We start from the raw sequence: 7,258 nt of genomic DNA, 5'->3' as shown, positions 1-7,258 counted from the left end.
AAGAGTATAAACACCGGTATAGCCACCATAGAACCTATTTGAATATTCAACAAACTATCATTGATATTCAAATTGAAGAAACAAATAGGATGTCGGAAAATGTTTCTAGAGCTAAGGAATTTACTTCCAAGGCTAATGTTGTAGAGGGAGGACCCTCTAGACCTCCACAACATAATAAGAAACATGATTTCAAGGGAAAAGGAAAATTTCATAATAAAAATGGCCCAAATCCTCAAATCCAAAAGAAAAAGGGTAATTGTTTTATTTGTGGCAAAGTAGTTCATTATGCGGCAACATGTAGGGCAAGAGGCAACTTCAACAACAATAAGAACAAAAACAAAGGCTCTACATCAAATAAGGCAAATGTGGTGCAAACCGAAGAGATCATTACGGTGGTGGTGTGTGAGGCACACTTTGTGACAAAAGTGAAGGGATGGGTAGTTGACTCGGCTTGCACAAGACACATTGGTGCATTCAAAGAGGAGTTTAGTTCCTACACTCCTATGGCAGAAGGCACCGAATGTGTCTATGTTGGGGACAATAAGTCCGTGCCAGTGAGTGATAAAGGGAAGGTACTCTTGAAGCTAACTTCTGATAAAACTCTTTCACTCAATAATGTCCTTCATGTTCCTCACTTTCGACAAAATTTCATTTCGGTACATTTGTTTGGTAAGGCCGGTATTAAAGTTTTATTTGATGGTGGCATAGTTACTTTAACTAAGAATAAAGTCTTTGTTGGTAAGGGCTATGATGATGAAGGTCTCTTTGTATTTAATGTTGATCAAGTTATTAATGAAAAAGGTTCATCTTCTTGTGCTTACTTAGTTGATTCCATTGATGTTTGGCATGGTAGACTTGGACATGTTAATCTTGACTATATAAAGAAAGTGAAAGAATGTGGAATTATTAACTCACTAAGTGAAGCTAATATGGACAAATGTGAAATTTATGCCGAAACTAAAATCACCAAGAAACCTTGTAAATCCATAACAAGAGAAACCTAGCTTCTTGGATTGGTACATAGTGACTTGGGTGATTTAAAACATACCATGGCTAGAGGTTGTAAAAGATTTTATGTGATCTTTGCTGATGACCACTCTAGATTCACTAAACTTTATTTACTAAGAACCAAGGATGAAGCTTTGGAGATGTTTATAAAGTATAAAAGTGAAGTTGAGAACCAAAAGAATAAAGGTCTCTTTGTTGGTAAGGGCTATGATGATGAAGGTCTCTTTGTATTTAATGTTGATCAAGTTATTAATGAAAAAGGTTCATCTTCTTGTGCTTACTTAGTTGATTCCATTGATGTTTGGCATGGTAGACTTGGACATGTAAATCTTGGCTATATAAAGAAAGTGAAAGAATGTGGAATTATTAACTCACTAAGTGAAGCTAATATGGACAAATGTGAAATTTATGCCGAAACTAAAATCACCAAGAAACCTTGTAAATCCATAACAAGAGAAACCTAGCTTCTTGGATTGGTACATAGTGACTTGGGTGATTTAAAACATACCATGGCTAGAGGTGGTAAAAGATTTTATGAGATCTTTGCTGATGACCACTCTAGATTCACTAAACTTTATTTACTAAGAACCAAGGATGAAGCTTTGGAGATGTTTATAAAGTACAAAAGTGAAGTTGAGAACCAAAAGAATAAAAGGATTAAAAGACTTAGAACTGATAGAGCTGGTGAATATGAGTCTAATCCTTTTAAGGAATTTTGTGAACAAAATGGCATAATACATGAGGTCACTCCACCTTATTCACCGGAATCTAATGGAATAGCCAAAAGGAAAAATAGAACTCTTAAAGAGATGATGAATGCTATGCTTGTTAGTTCTCCAACATGTGGGAGGAGGCCATTCTTTTGGCTTGCCATATTCAAAATAAGGTACCTCATAAGAAAACTGGCAAAACTCCTTATGAACTTTGGGAAGGGCGTAAACCTAACTTGGAATATCTCAAAGTGTGGGGGTGCTTGGCTAAGGTCATGCTACCCGAGCCTAAAAGGAGAAAACTTGGTTCTAGGACATGTGATTGTGTGTTTATTGGCTATGCTTGTAATAGTTCATGCTATAGATTTCTTGTCATCAAAAGTAATATATTAGAATCATACACTTTTATTGAATCCAAAAATGCCATATTCTTTGAGCATGTGTTTCCTTTGAAAAAGAAGGAAAAAGAATTGCATGATTCTATTGAAATTTCTAATAACTTTGTTGATGATGTGCAAGAAATAAGAAGGAGTAAGCGAGCTAGGAAGGAAAAGGATTACGGTAACGATTTTCTTACCTATGTCGTTGAAGATGAACTTGTAAGTTACTATGATGCAATTAAATCCGTAGATGCACCTTTTTGGTTGGAAGCAATTAATAATGAATTAGAATCTATTATGTCTAATCATACTTGGGAATTAGTTGAGCTTCCACCTAAGGTTAAACCTATTGGTTGCAAATGGGTGTTTAAAAGGAAATTAAAACCGGATGGTACAATTGATAAGTTTAAAGCTCGCTTAGTAGCCAAGGGCTATAAGCAAAAACATAATGTGGATTATTTTGACACTTATTCTCCAGTTACTGGAATTGCATCTATTAAAATTTTATTTTTCATTACTTCTATTCACAAACTTGTAGTACATCAAATAGATGTTAAAACCGCTTCTCTAAATGGTGATTTAGAAGAAGAGATTTATATGGAGCAACCTGAGGGTTATGTAGTTCTTGGACAAGAATATAAAGTTTGTAAGTTGGTTAAATCTTTATATGGTTTAAAACAAGCACCTAAACAATGGCATGAAAAATTTGATAATGTTATGCTTACACATGGGTATGTGATCAATGGTGCCAATAAATGCATATATAGCAAGTTTATTAATAATGAAGGTGTTATTTTATGTTTATATGTTGATGACTTGCTTATATTTGGAACTAGCCTTGATGTTGTGCATGATACTAAATACTTTCTTACCTCTAATTTTGATATGAAAGATTTAGGTGAGGCAAATATAATCTTGGGCATCAAGATCTTTAGAGATAATGATTGCATTACGCTATCACAATCTCACTATGTAGAGAAAATTCTTAAAAAGTTTGAACATTTTGATATGTCACCTATGTCTACTCCTTTTGACTCAAAGGTGCACTTATTTAAAAATTGTGGTGATAATGTTTCACAAGATAAATATGCACAAATCATTGATGGTTTAATGTTTTTGACAAACTGTACTCGCCCTAATATTGCATATGCTATTGTTAGATTGAGTAGATATACTTATAATCCTAGTATTGAACATTGGGATGCAATATTAAGATTGTTAAGATATTTAAAGGGTACTTTTGATTATGGTTTGTCATATTGTGGTTATCTTGCTATATTAGAAGGATATTGTGATGCTAATTGGATCTCTGATACAGATGAGGTAAAGCTCACTAGTGGATATGTGTTCACACTAGCTAGAGGGGCTGTCTCTTGGAAATCATCTAAACAGACTTGCATAGTGAGATCCACCATGGAATCAGAGTTAGTAGCCTTAGAGAAGGCTGGGTCCTAAGTAGAGTGGCTTAGGAGTTTGTTAATTAATATACCATTGTATACTAACTCTACTGCCTCTATTTACATATATTGTGATTGCCAGGCTACCATAGCACATGCTAAGAGCAAAATCTATCATGGGAAAAGTCGACATATCCGATTGAGGCATAATATTGTGAGGCAACTCATTGATAATGGTGTAATGTCCTTGGACTTTGTGAGGTCAGAAAGGAATTTGGCTGATCCTTTGACCAAGCCACTAGCAAGAAGGCTAGTGAGTGAGACATCGAGGGGGATAGGATTGATACCCAAATTGTGACACTATGGCCAATGCCCAACCTCTATGATGGTTGATTCCATGCAGGGGTTAATGGGTAGAGGTCATTTGTGGTTCATATGGGCACTGTTAATTATTATGTATTTCGCTATCTCATTGAGGAGATTAGTGATGAGTCCATCCCTATGGTGTGAGATAGTGCTAAGTTGCAAATTGTTGGAGGTTGAGCTCTAACTCTCAATGGATCCATAGTCCCTACCTGTTGGGATGGGGTGTATTGCACATACTCTTGATGGATGCCACCTATGTGGGAGTGGAAGTTGTGCTGCTTCTTATGAGACTTGGGTAGGTCTCTAAAGCTCTCATTAAACCCAGTGGCGCATGGCCTGTATAAGGCGCCAACCCGCTTATGGAACAACCTTGGTAAAGAAATGTATATGGGTGGTAAGTTTGGTTATCTAATAGTTTAGTTAAAAGAGTCTAACTCTACCATTGTATAGTAGTTCTTGCTTATTTATCCTAAGTACGGTTAAAACCTTATGGTACCATATTGATGCATGCCTTCTTGAGTTTATTGTCTTTCCTAGTTTAGTGTTTGTAACATGTGGGGGATTGTTGGAGTATGTGTGTTTCAAACACTTAAACTGTGCTTGTGTCCCACATTGGTTAGAGATGAGTTTTCATGTGTGTTTATAAACCATAGCACAACTTAAGTGATAGCTTGGAAGATAATGGGCTAAGGGTTCAAGTTGGGCTTGGGTTGGATTTAGGCTTATCTCTATCTCTCTTGGGTTGTACCTTTTTTCCTTTCTTTTCACTTTTAGCCCAATTCAATTCAGCTCGTTGGGCATTAACCAGGCAGCCCATTGAGGGCATTTAATGTGCTGCCTGTTGGGCTTGCACAGTGACCGTTGCAACCCATAAGTCCTCTCATTAGTTGGCTTATAAAACTCTCTATTCCCTTTTTTATTCTCTTCAGTTTTTTTCAGCTACACAGCCGCCTCTCCCCCTCTGTTTTGCTCTATTTTTCTGCTCATCTCCATTGAAAATTTCAGCATCAATTTTTAGTTTTAAGGATGTTCGGGGGCCTTTTTATATTCCTTGGCCACGTGTGGTCCGTTGGAGGGATGACCTTACTAGGCCTGGGTTCTTTTTGGGGAGTTGCCTCTGGAACTCAACATTGGGCCACGTGGTCCAATGGCTACCGGTGTATTTTTAAGCCTACAAAACCATTAAAGCCAAAGTCTAAGAATCACGATAATGGTCGAATAAATATATAATATGCGTTTGATATAATAGCTTTGATTAGTAGTTGTAATAACAGTTGAAATAAGGTGGTATTTATTTAGAAGTAAAGTAATCATGTACTCAATGATGTAAATTTAAAGATATGGAAGCAACGTCACTTATCTTTGTATGGTTTATAGCTCTAGCTGTGTAGCATCAATGAGTTAATAGGATTCCAGCAGTAGAGGCTAGTTAAGCTTGCCTCTCATATCATGCATTTAAATGAGTTTAAGCCTTGGCTAATAATTGTAATAGTAGTGGGAATAAAATAATATGTATTTAAATGTGAAGTAATCATATACTCAATTATTTAAATTTAAAGATAAGGAAGTAAAGTCACTTATCTTTATATGGTTTGTAGCTCTAGCTGTACAGCTTCTGTGAGTTGATAATATCCCAACAGAGTGACCCCAGCGGTAGGGAGGCAGTTTGCCATGATAACTTCAAGATTGAGGGGGAAAAATAGGTGCAACTGGAGGGAGAGAGAGTATGTCCAACTGTGTGTAGGGGCTGGTTAAACTTGCCCCTCTTATCATGCACTTAAATAAGTTTTCCCCTTGACAATGCTCTTTTAATTGTTGTGAAGTTATGAATAGTATTGCCTTCCATGAGAAGGGCTTTTGTATGGAGTATTTGTGCCTTTTAAGGGAAGGGCTTTTGTAAGAAGTAATTGTGCCTTCTAAGAGAAGGGCTTTGATATAAGATCTTGGTGCCTTCTAGGAGAAGGGTTTTAGTAATAGAAATTCATGCCTTCCATGAGAAGGGCTTTTAGTATGAGTGTTTGATATCTCTTGAGAAGTGTGGAGATGGTAAAAGATATAGATGTTTTGTGGGATGTAGTATTTGTAATATGTATGATATATGGAAGTATGAGAGACGTGGAGGTTAAAGATAGTAAAAATATGAGATTAAAACTACTAGAGAAGTTGTAAAGATTGCTTTCCAAGAGGAAAGATTTTGTAAGAGAAGAGTATGGAAATGTGTTTAGGTATTTGGAGATAGGAGCAGTAAGATAGATGTATTTTCTGAATATGGAGAGTAAGAGAATGAGTATGAGAGGGGTAATAGTGTTGTAGTGTGTTTAGCAATGCTGCTAGGATTTACTGCTGGAGAAGTAGTAGAGATTGCTTTCCAAGAGGAAAGATTTTGTAAGAAAAGAGTATAGAGATGTGTTTATGGGCAGCAAAACAGTAGGATTTTAGAGTGAGAGAGTATGAGAGTGGAGCTTAGAAGAGTTGTGGTGTGTTATATGTAATTGTGTAGTAAGTGTGTATGAGATTGTGTAAGAGAAGTGAAGAAAGAGATGTTTAGAGATATGGGCAGCAAGATATATGTATTTTCAGAATATGGAGAGTGAGATAATGAGAATAAGAGAGTAATAGTGTTGTAGTGTATTTAGCAAAGCTGCTGGGTGTTTCTACTAGAGGATGTATGAGGGCTTATGAAGAGTTTAGTTCCTAATTTGGAAACTAAAAAACTCAGAAACTTAGTACTTCATTAAGAGCTTAAGAAGATAATTAGAGGGAGAGAGAAGTTTATGAGAGAGTTTTCCTCCATTGGTGTCCCCCTTTGAGGTGTTGATGAAGGGTCCCCTTTAGAGCTGAGTTTAAGGGGGTATTTTAGCAAAGAATATCAGCCAAAATCTGTTCCAACTAGCAATGAATCTTCAAAAAATCCATCTTAAGATTTGACCAAAAATGGTATGTTTAGCTTTAAGGTGTTCTTGCTGTTTTGGGTAAGAGTTGCAGGGGCAAGAGTAGCAGAAAAGGAAGGTATTTTAACAAGAGAAAGGTAATTTCTTTAGTTGGTTTTGGTTTTAACCAAATGTGGAAAAATTAGTAATGCTCAGGCTGCTGGGTCAGCTGTTACATCTATTCTGAAAAAGTTGTCCCAGTTGTCAGGAAAAGCTGTGACAGCTATCATGAGATAGCTGTGACAGCTGTCATAAGACAGTTGTTTCTTTGGGTAGAAGCAGATGAGGTCAGCTAGGTGATTTCAGACTGCTGGAGAGATCATTTCATGGATTTGGCTGAAAAATGGTAAGATCTCTTTCAAGGGTATCTTGCTATTTTGGGTATAGCAGCTGGTTGCTGGGATTTCAGCATTAAATGGCTAATGATATCACTTCCAGCCAGGTGTCAAATGCTGAATACACTGTTG

This window comes from Quercus lobata, chromosome 6, assembly GCF_001633185.2.
Source record: "Quercus lobata isolate SW786 chromosome 6, ValleyOak3.0 Primary Assembly, whole genome shotgun sequence".
Lineage (NCBI taxonomy): Eukaryota > Viridiplantae > Streptophyta > Magnoliopsida > Fagales > Fagaceae > Quercus > Quercus lobata.
Note: the sequence above shows the minus strand (reverse complement) of the source record.